The sequence below is a fragment of the Eschscholzia californica genome, unplaced genomic scaffold, assembly GCF_041429995.1.
Source record: "Eschscholzia californica isolate CP2 unplaced genomic scaffold, dmEscCali1.0.p SCAF_260, whole genome shotgun sequence".
Lineage (NCBI taxonomy): Eukaryota > Viridiplantae > Streptophyta > Magnoliopsida > Ranunculales > Papaveraceae > Eschscholzia > Eschscholzia californica.
This window is the reverse complement of record NW_028238377.1, coordinates 17,501-29,107: the sequence shown is the minus strand read 5'-3', so window position 1 is coordinate 29,107 and position 11,607 is coordinate 17,501. Positions and strand designations below refer to the sequence as shown.

Here is an 11,607-nt window from a genome sequence, read left to right as displayed (position 1 = left end):
TCAGATCATGAACTGGAACAAAAGAAAGGAGACAATTTTGACAGTATCAATGATCAGTACCAATGAATAGGATAGAATGGAAGAGTTCCACTCACTATCTAAAAAAAGACCTCTATTGTGTATAAAATTTATGGTTTCCATTGGTAGAAATCCAATCACCTCAATTGGAGATGAGAAGCAATTCCCCATTGGTAGCAAATGGTTATCCATTAAGCGGGGAATGGTATTTAAAAAGCAGAAAAATTATGCTCCCACTCTTGCAAGAACGGATTAACAGGGTCAGCTACCTAACCAACCTTCATAATTAAATGCCGTTACTGTATGGGTAGATCTCATTGTGAAAAGACCTATTACTGTAGAATTTATGGGTAGAGCCAAAGAGTGTGAACTGTACAAGTTACTAAAACTAAATAGGGAAGGGGCTCCGGTGTATAGAAAGGACCTCACCGTTTAAAAAGTAACCATAGAAACGATGGAACCCACTATTTATTCATTTACATTTACGACTTAATTTACTTTTACTATTTTTTGGATACCGAGTATCGATACAATTTCTTATTTCGAGGTGAAATGCTTCAAAAAAAATCGTGGTTGGGAAGGTCATAGTAGCAAAAGCCATTGGAATTTTTATTTTATACACCGGAAGAATCAGTTTTGTTATTAATAGACCAGGAGGGGGAAAAAGAATGACTGAAAGAAACGAAATCAATCAGTTATTCATCAAAGTTTCATTTGATTCAATGACCAGAATTAGACGAGGATATATAGCTCGGAGACGTAGAACAAAAATTCGTTTATTTGCATCAACCTTTCGAGGGGCTCATTCAAGACTTACTCGAACTATTACTCAACAGAAAATGAGAGCTTTGGTTTCTGCTCATCGAGATAGGGGCAGGCAAAAGAGAGATTTTCGTCGTTTGTGGATCACTCGTATAAATGCAGTAATTCGTGAGAATAGGGTATCCTATAGTTATAGTCGATTAATACACGATCTGCACAAGAGGCAGTTGCTTCTTAATCGTAAAATACTTGCACAAATAGCTATATCAAATAGGAATTGTCTTTACATGATTTCCAATGAGATCATTAAATAAGGGGATTGGAAGGAATCCACCAGAATGATTTAAGCGGAGTTCCCCGGAGAATGAACTCCGGGAAGGTAGAGTCTAAATTACTACGATAAAGTAGTAAAAATGAACGAACACGTTTCAATAATAAAAATAAAAGATTTTATCTTTTTATTCCCCGATTCTATTTTGTTTTCTTATGACATGACAATCCAATCTGGATTCTCTAATTTTTCGAACAAAACATCAACCTGGGTTGGGGTTCGAATTGCAATTTTGATTCAATTGAGGCGTAGGCCTATTTATTTCTGGTTCTAGGACCAGTAGTTCTAGGGGTTGACTCGGTTCTCTCAAATTGTTTCTCATTATTAAGAAAAGGTAACAAAGATAAAATACGAGCTTGTTTTATAGCAATAGTAATTAATCGTTGTTGTTTCAAGGTTAATCTATTCACTCGTCGAGATAATATTTTTCCTTGTTCACTAATAAATCGACTAATTAAACTCATGTTTCTATAATCAATTCGATCCCCCGATCCAATTGGGGGCAAACGCCTACGAAAAGATCGCTTGGATTTAAGAAAAGGTCGCTTGGATTTATCCATGGTTTATTCCTTATCTCTAAAATCCTATTTCTGAATTCGAATTCATTTGGGATCCGACCAAAATAGGATTTGATTTGTTTCTATATATTATATGTAATTTGTTCTTGTTACTTCGAAGGGTAGCACACACACACGCCCCTTCAATCTATTTCTTTATCTCCCCATGAATTGTATGCTTGTAACAATAGGGACAGAATTTTCTCAATTCCAATCGACTAGGTGTATTGTGTCGATTCTTTTGAGTAATATATCTGGAAATGCCCGGCGATTCCTTATTAACACTGTTTCGGACACAACTAGTACATTCCAAAATAACTCTGACTCTGACCTCTTTACCCTTGGCCATGAACCTCCTTTGAATTTTGGATTCACTCAACGCTTCGCTTTTCGATCCGAAACGAAGAAAAAAAGTAAAAAAAAAAAAATAGAAGTTGCTAACTCGAAATCCAATTATGAAAGATTTCATTGCAATCAATAGAGCAATAATAATAAGTGATACAACAATTTCTAACTATTAATTATTTCTAACCCTAGTACAGTATTTCGTTTAAGTATCTTGTATGATTTTGTTGCCCTAGAACTACATTTATTGCTATTTGCGTACTCCCCCTATTAATTATTAATAGTAGAATTTGAGCCTGACCCGAGTTTTACTGAGGTTGAATCCACTTTGATTCTTTATTTTTCTGCCCTTACATATCCTAAAAAACCGAAAAAAGAAGAAAACAAAGAAAAGAGAGGAAGAAGGATTAGTCAGAGATAATTTATTATATCACTAATCTTCTTCGTCCCTTCTCATGTCAATAACTAGAATGAAAAAAAGGGGAATGTCAACGCATCTGGGAATAAATGATTGATCTCTATCAATAGACCTGCTAAGGACCCGAACCATAGAGTACTTAGCACAGGTGCCACGGAGAGATATGTTTTTATATCTCGCATTGAAAATCCTCCTTCTTTAATTGTAATACATATATGATCAGATGCATATGTAGTTAAGGATCACTTGTATTTGTACGCGGAATCCCTAACAACAATGGATATATACAACGACCCGGTAGATAAGATTCCCCTTTCCTTAAAACAGAAAAAGACGCCCCCTTCTTCCTGAGTATTACCGATAAATATTAATTTATTTATATGTTTATATGTTGGGTTTCATATGTATATAATTTTTTATTATATGTTATATGAGACCAAAAAGAAAAAATGGCAAGCGAAATTGTATATCAATGGGGAAATAATGATGTGGAAAACAAGACAGGGATTCTCTACAATGACACTGTATACCAATTGAAAGGGATGTAGCGCAGCTTGGTAGCGCGTTTGTTTTGGGTACAAAATGTCACGGGTTCAAATCCTGTCATCCCTACCTATTCCTTCTCCTACGGGCAGTAACAAGTATGGGCAATAACGGGGGGATCCATTGAGATCGATGAAAATTGGATAGACTCAATCTTTCATTTCAGTTTATGATACTATCTGCATGCAAGGTGTATTGGGCGTACAAAAAGAATCCTTTTCTTTCTTTTCTTTACGGTCTTATCTATTGTGATAAGAAAGCGCTCTTAGTTCAGCTCGGCAGAACGTGGGTCTCCAAAACCCGATGTCGTAGGTTCAAATCCTACAGAGCGTGATTCTGTTCTTCTTAGGTCGAATTTCAATGAAATAACTTCACTAACTTGAACAGCAACCTGAATCTGAATTTGACCTCCTGCGGGTTAAAAAAAGAAGGGGGTCAATCAAAAAACGAGATCTTACTTAATCAAAGATCCAACTGATCACCGCGCCTGTATTGTAAATATGCAGTTACGAATAATCCAGCCAAAGTAATAGGAATTAGACCTAACACGATTCCAAATAGTAAAACTTCAATCATTTCGATTTGTTTGATGTTTGAAAGGGGAAGAAAAAAGAGAGGTAATATCTATCTTTAAATATTAATCCGAATCGACCATGAATCTCAATGACCAAGAATTTACAATTGACGCGGGAAGGCATTCTAGAGTGCCTAGAATCTCACAGAAACATTTATTTTTATGAATTTAGAATTCAATTCAAATAAGTCGTATTTTGCTCAGACCAATAAATAGAGCTGGGGTTATAGTTGAAGCCGCCAGTAGAAAACCGAAATAACTAGTTATAGTAGGCATGAGGGAGCTAAATGAGATACGTTCTTTTTATACATATGGTTATAAAAAACTTACCTAAGTTTCCGCTTTTGAAAGATAAGAGGATACGAAAAAATACCAATTGATAGAATCCGTTCCAATTGAAAGTTTTTGATTCATCTTTCATTATCATTTATCATTATAGACGTCACTAACAAAGATAGAGTGAGAGAAGTGGAAAAAAAAGATTGATTCATCATCTGTGACATCTACCCATGCCGTGATTTCGACTCAACAGATTCATTGAGCAACTCGTGGGTAAAGTAATAGGAAAAGAACCTTGTAGTGGAATTTCATTTATAAATGAAACTCTCTTTGAATCACTATGGAATTAAATCAAATTGGAAAATTTTTTCTTTTTTAATTGTATAGAATCCAGTTTCTATTCTGGAACAAAGGACCTTAGAATACCTTTTGCTTTACCTCATTAGATTCAGTGGTTACCCCATTAGATTAAGCATGTAGGCTCATTAATTATACATAATATCTCGACTGCTAAGAAAAAAGTGTCGCACGATCGCTCGAAGAAATAAAAGCCTTAGTTCGGTACAACTCAATTTTAAGACTAGTAATTCTATTATCTTTTGGTTTTAGGTTCTACATGCTGTCTTTCCATATTAGGGAGTCCTATCCTTGGAGCTAGTCAAGAAGGAACCTTTGGATGTAATGCAGCAACGGTTGCATCACGCATATTGATTGTTCCAACTATTGTTTGTTTTCTTTCATTGAATACTATCTACTAATCTTATTGTACTACTAACCGATTTCTTGAACTGAAAGGATTTGAACAAAAACCTTTTTCTTTTATACATATACAACAGGGTTCTAGATTTCGTATCTAATTGAATTGTGTGAATATGATAATATCTTTCATGAATTATTAGAACCCGTTGGACTCACACTCTACCAGATCCTCGGGTTCTAGTCCAAAGTTAGTAATGGAAAGAACCCTATACTTATACTACTACAGGAATTTGAAAAATTTTCGATTGAATAGCACACGGTTCCGCATATATAAGGAACAAGAAAGGAAGAAATCAATTATGTACCACTTCTTTTGGTTTCGATATTGATTGAAATTGCGTTGCTGTGTCAGAAGAAGGATAGCTATACTGATTCGGTATACTCTAAAGATGCCCTCGGTACACTATTGACGATCTCACAAAGATTCAAGATCAGTGGGTTTCCATTTACTGATCCCATCTTTCACGGAATCGATCCCCCTTTGACTGTACAAGAATATGTGGAGCGCAGCATGTCTGGAAGCACGGGAGAACGCTCTTTTGCTGATATTATTACCAGTATTCGATACTGGGTCATTCATAGCATTACTATACCTTCCCTATTTATTGCGGGTTGGTTATTCGTCAGCACGGGTTTAGCTTACGATGTGTTTGGAAGCCCTCGGCCAAACGAGTATTTTACAGAGAGCCGACAAGGAATTCCATTAATAACTGGCCGTTTTGATCCTTTGGCACAACTCGATGAATTTAGTAGATCCTTTTAGGAGGCCCCAATGACTATAGATCGAACCTATCCAATTTTTACAGTGCGATGGTTGGCTGTTCACGGACTAGCTGTACCTACCGTTTCTTTTTTGGGGTCAATATCAGCAATGCAGTTCATCCAACGATAAACCTAATCCGAATTGAATTATAGAGCTATGACACAATCAAACCCGAACGAACAAAATGTTGAATTGAATCGTACCAGTCTTTACTGGGGGTTATTACTCATTTTTGTACTTGCTGTTTTATTTTCCAATTATTTCTTCAATTAAGAGAAAGAAAAAGAATAGTAGGAATTCTCTTATCCCATTCGGACGGATCTCATCTCATAATTATCCATGACTGTTTATGTCTCTAGCATGACCACTTGATGAAATGTGGAGGGAAGTGGGGTAAATGGCCGATACTACTGGAAGGATTCCTCTTTGGCTGATAGGTACTGTAGCTGGTATTCCTGTGATCGGTTCACTAGGTGTTTTCTTTTACGGTTCATATTCCGGATTGGGTTCATCCCTATAGTAATCATATGAACTAAGTTGTAGACAGGAAAAAGAAAGTAAGAACTCAACGGGACCTTACCCCTCGAATTAGACAAGGGGGTAAGGTCCCGTTGAGTTCTTACTCTTACAACGAGACTTTGATTCATTCCATAACATAAAAGTTCGAAGTTCATCCAGTTAACATAATCATAATATTCTATTCGTAGAAATAAAAAATGGGCCTTTTGCTCCGATGTTTCAAATCACGCTATTCCATTTTTTATGATAATGTTTTTGAAGAATTAATCCCATTGATTGGATTCAGAATATATGTTCTACATAGTATCAATTCGTCCAAAATCAGAAGAAAGAAGGAATCAATCCATTTTCTGGATGACATAATATGGATTCCTGTAGACCTGTAGACGAGACATCACCCAAAGCATTTCTATACTAATAGAATCTTACTCTATTTATTATCTCATCAAAGTTTCAATTTTCTTTTGTTTTTTACTTTTTTTAGAAGTTCATTGAAGAAGTTCTATTTACTCAATGAGTTACTCTACCCCTTTTTTGTTTTGCTTGCCCACCACTTCTTATAAATCCAAACAAGGAGGTTCCGATAAACCTAGAAAAAATGTAAAAAAGGAATAGTACTCTTTGACGAAGCAGATCAAGAATCATTATTCTTTCGACACAAGAAAAGGTGGAAAATTACTTTTCTTGTGTCGAAGATTAGGAAGACGAGTAATACCTCCTAGAATCGGTTGTTCCTTTCATTTATCCCTTACTTTATAGTCTCCTACCACGTATGTCTATTATCTATTTCTATTCGAATTTGATTCTATTATTCTAATAGCATAGAAAACTATTGATATATTTCGTGGCATTTCAAATTTGCCAATAGTGACATAATCACACCACTCCAATTTGGATTGAAAAACGGGTAGTCAAGTTCAAGTTAAATAGTGTTCTTCGCAATAGAATACTATTCTATTACTATACTAGCAGTGGAATCCAAGTAATTCCCGGCATCTCGCAGAAAAACAGTATAAACAAAGCAAGCAAATAAAAAAGCTTTTTTTTTTGACCATACATAATTACATCGATCAGCAAGAACAAGAATTTGATTTTTTTTATAAACTTGATGTTGATAAATACGTGGATCTAAAAATTCATTTCAGACAATTGAACCTTCTCAAACTGTTTCTTTTTAAGAACCAAAAATATTTGTGCCAGAATAACAGATGCCAAGAAGAACAAAAGGCCTTGGACACGTGATGGATCTTGAAGTACTATTTCTGCGTCTCCTTGACCAAATCCACCCACATTGGGATTACTTGTTAGTGGTTGATCAAGCTTGATGGATTCACCTTCTGAAACAAGAAGTTCTGGTCCTGGAGGTATAAAATCAACCACTTGGTGTCCGTCCGATGCATCCGCTATGGTTATTTCATATCCCCCCTTCTCTTTACGTATGATTTTGCTTACTATACCTGCTGCTGTAGCATTATAGACTGTATTGTTACTCTTACTCCCATCGGGATAAATCTGACCCCTTCCCCTGTTCCCGCCTACATATATAGGATATTTTAAGAAGTAAACGTCTTTTTTAGTAGCGGGGTCCGGGGAAAGGATAGGAAAGGTGATTTCACTATATTTCTGACCAGGAACAGGACCTATCACAAGAATATTTTTTTTAGTGGGGCGATAACTCTGAAAAGACAGATTGCCCATCTTTTCTTTCATCTCGGGAGAAATACGATCGGGAGGAGCTAATTCAAATCCCTCAGGTAAAATAAGAACAGCTCCCACATTCAAAGCCCCCTTTTTTCCATTAGCAAGAACTTGCTTCAGTTGCATATCATAAGGGATTCTAACAACTGCTTCAAATACAGTATCAGGAAGTACCGCTTGTGGAACCTCAATATCTACGGGCTTATTAGCTAAATGGCAATTGGCACATACAATACGCCCAGTTGCTTCTCGTGGATTTTCATAACCCTGCTGTGCAAAAATGGGATATGCATATGAAGTAGATGTCCGAGTTATTACATATATCATGATCGATACAGAGATGGATCGAGCCATCTGTTCCTTTATCCAAGAAAAGGTATTTCTATTTTGCATGGTCCAATTATTGATCCCAAAATTTCTACAATAAATTAGGTAGGTTGCTAGTATAGTTCCCTGTCCACGATTCTGCTATTGTATTGGAATAATTTTACTGGAATATAGGAAGAATCCCTGGATGGGTAGAAATATAAAAAGTGAGTAAGATTTTTAATGGTTTGTTTATGTACGAAGTAACAAACATTATGATTGGATTAATATCGGTGGATCAGTCTTTAGTCATTCATTGAATGATAAATCACTACAAGTGACGGAGATACGCGATTTAAATAACGGAAGATCCAATATTTCAAAATTGTATCTAGAATGACTGGAAAAGTGGAAACAAGACCCGATATAATTTGGTCGTTATGATCAAACCCAAAATCTTTGGAGATAGAACCAATCATTAGTTCCCAACCATGGGGCGAGTGGAATCCGATACATAAATCAGTTAATAAAAGAATAGAAAAAGCTTTTATTGTGTCACTTAAGTTATAGAAGAATTCCTGAACCCAAGAATTAAGAATGACAAGTTCTTCATTACCCAGAATAGAATAACCACTTAGAATAGCGAAATAGATTATATTTGTCGAGAAGTCCAAAATGCTGTGGATATGACTCTCATTGTGCATCTTGATCAATTGTATCGTTTCTTTATGAATTCCTATATGAAGCTTTTGTATATGTGTCTCCGGGTACTCTTTTATCATTTCGTCCAAAAGGGATAGTTCCTCTAATTCTATGAATTTTTCTAGAACATGCTTTTCTTGAATATCATTCAAAAAAGTTTCGGATTGCCCAGTATTCCACCAATTCGTAACCCAAGATTCCAGACTTTTATTAAATGAGAGAGAGATCCACCAGGGCAAAAATACTATAGATGCAAGATATGGGAGGGTAGTGAGTGCTTTCTTTTGTGGCATTTTGAATCTGTGAATTGCTAATGAAACCAACTCATTCGTCGACTCTATCCGATCTGATATTTCTATGAAGCATGAGTTCTATAACAAGGTATTGAACCTATGGATCTACTGCCCTTTTTTATTTGTAATTAATTGGTTAGTCCTTGTATCGAGAAAGAATATAGAATTAGAATAAGGGTTCGCGCTGAATGAAGAAATAAAAATATATATTGTTTTCCGATCTCTCAATTGGTCAAATTCGAAACAATTACATCCTTTCGGTGAATGCCCGAAAGAGCCACCTCGAGTAATTCATATTATTCGGATTTCGAGACAAAAGAACCCCCTTAGATCAATTATTTCAAAAAGTTTCGCTGGCTACCCAGACCATAACCCGGGAATAATTGGGGGAAATTTATGAAAAATATTGATGGGATGATGAAATCAAAAATGAGTGGCAAAACCCGAGAGAAATTGGATCTTATATTATAGTTATAAGAGAATAGTTATAAGAGATCCAATAATTTGATCATCAAGCGGGAAAAGAACGGATAAAAAGAAACATCGATTGACAAAATAAAAGAGGGGTAATTTACAATACAATATAGGATCCATCTGTATCTAACATATCAATTCAAAGATATGTGATGAATCCATTTAGACTTGTTACTAGCATGAAAGAGTTGAGTTTATTTCCATAAAAAAGAGTTTTGGTGGGCAAAAATAAGTTCGTTTTCTGGTTCTTCCATATACATCTGCTTTTGCTCGAATGAGCGTTCTGAAAAAGCTTTAGTTAAGTTCTATAAAAAAGAAGATTCCTTAGTTCCTTCCCCAATGCTAATAAAGCATTAATTCTTTTCAGTTCATTTCAAAATACTTCAATTGGTACGCGCAAGAAATAGGCCAATTCAGCAGCTTTTTGTTCAATTTCTCGCGGAGTCAAATTCTCATCAGTCCGAGTCAAAGGAATGGCTCCCTGGCCTCTGATTTCCATATAAAGGACACGACGAGGAAAAATACCCTCTTTAATTTCTATTCTAATCGACTGGACATCTCTCATAAGGAATCGAAGAAAGATACGACGATTTAGCCCAGGAAATCCCCAACGAAAAATACACACTATTCCTTCTTTTCTATCGAATCGGTCATAACCACTACCTACATTCCACGAAATTGTGCACCACAAATAGGAACTAATGAACAGACCTGCGATCCCATAGAAGGACATCACGATCCCTTGTGGAAAAAAAAGGATTTGCTGAGACGGGAATAAGGATATCAGATTCCTACCAAGATAACTAGAAGCTCCAACCAATAAGAATCCTAGTGAACCGAAAAGAAGGATACAGGCCCAGCAGAAATTACTTGTTTTTCGAGACCCCGTTATAAGTTCTATCCATATACGTTCTGATCGCCAGTTCATACTAGATCCAGTTGCATTTTATTGGAATTGAGAGAATAACCCAAATGAATTTGACTTTTCTTTTTTTGTTCCCGAAGTAACTCTCAGCAACTAGCACTATTATGATATGATGTGAACTATTAGGAATAATTCATCGAATTGCTTAGATATAAAAGCATCTGCTTCATATGATCCTCCTATGGATATCTACACACAAATAGATACATTGAGTTTCCATTTTCTACATCTGCTGATCCATTTTAAAATAGCTATAATGAATGCATTGATCCATATATCATGTTTCCACGTGTATAAGAGCTCTTTCATTTGTGTTCGGAGGAAGCCGCATGTTGGGTTGTACCATATTACACTAAGTAGATATCTGTATTATGATCAAGTCCAAGTCTTGAAATAAATTGATGGTATTTTGTCCCATCGGATCTAGACAATCTTGTTTTTTTGAACATGAAGAAATAAAGAAGCCATTGCAAGTGCCGGAAATACTAGGCCCACTAAAGGCACAAAAATTGAGGGTAAATTGAGAGTTGTCATAGAATGGATACCTCGATTTAATATTTGTACCTTTTATAAGGATATCTTATGATAAGTATATCTATTATAAGTATAGAATAATAAGTGCAAGGAATGGAGAACTAACTAAGTATACCTATTCACCTTTATAACTGAAATATATATATGATAATCCACTTTCTTATTCTTCTTCTCTTGTCCTTATCTTCTAATAAAGAACGAAAGAGTTTCTTACAAATTCCCCAAAAAGGATTCGTTAGAATCCTATCCAACAGAGATTCCTCGTAAAAATGTGAGTTCTCAGTAGATATAGAAATATGCAAGATTTCTATTCTAAAATTTTCTATATTTGAATTATTCTAGATCTATAATACGGTTGATAGCTACTTCCTGATTACGAATCATGAATATAGGTATAAAAAAACAGATTTGTAGGAAAAAAAGGAATTATCCGAAACTTCTTATTCTTTCTACAAAGAGATCTTATGCCCGTAAGGAAAACAACATTCTTCTTATTTTTACTTTACTTGGGGGTTCCGATAAACTAAATATAAACTAAATACTTGTTCGCACACAAATAAAATAACTGAATTGAATGCTCTACTTGATTGAAATTGAATTTTGATTCACGGGAAAGAAACCGTGAAGCTGAAATAACTCACTCAGAACACTTTTTAAAGGATTACGTGGTACGATTGGGTCCAATAAGCCCTTATGGAATAAATACTCAGCCGCTTGGGAACCATCAGGTACGGTCTTATTCAATGTTTGTTCAATTACTCTTTTACCCGCAAATGCAATGTAGGCATTGGGTTCGGCAATAATGAT

General features: G+C 35.5%; 2 non-coding genes across 2 annotated transcripts; both read left to right on the top strand.

The window, feature by feature from the left end:
• The first annotated feature begins 2,969 nt into the window (after window positions 1–2,969).
• TRNAP-UGG (transfer RNA proline (anticodon UGG)) lies at window positions 2,970–3,043 on the top strand. The gene has a single exon. It is a non-coding gene; the product is annotated as a tRNA-Pro (tRNA).
• A 190-nt stretch (window positions 3,044–3,233) lies between these two features.
• Window positions 3,234–3,307, top strand: TRNAW-CCA (transfer RNA tryptophan (anticodon CCA)). Its single transcript has one exon. It is a non-coding gene; the product is annotated as a tRNA-Trp (tRNA).
• The last annotated feature ends 8,300 nt before the right edge of the window (window positions 3,308–11,607 follow it).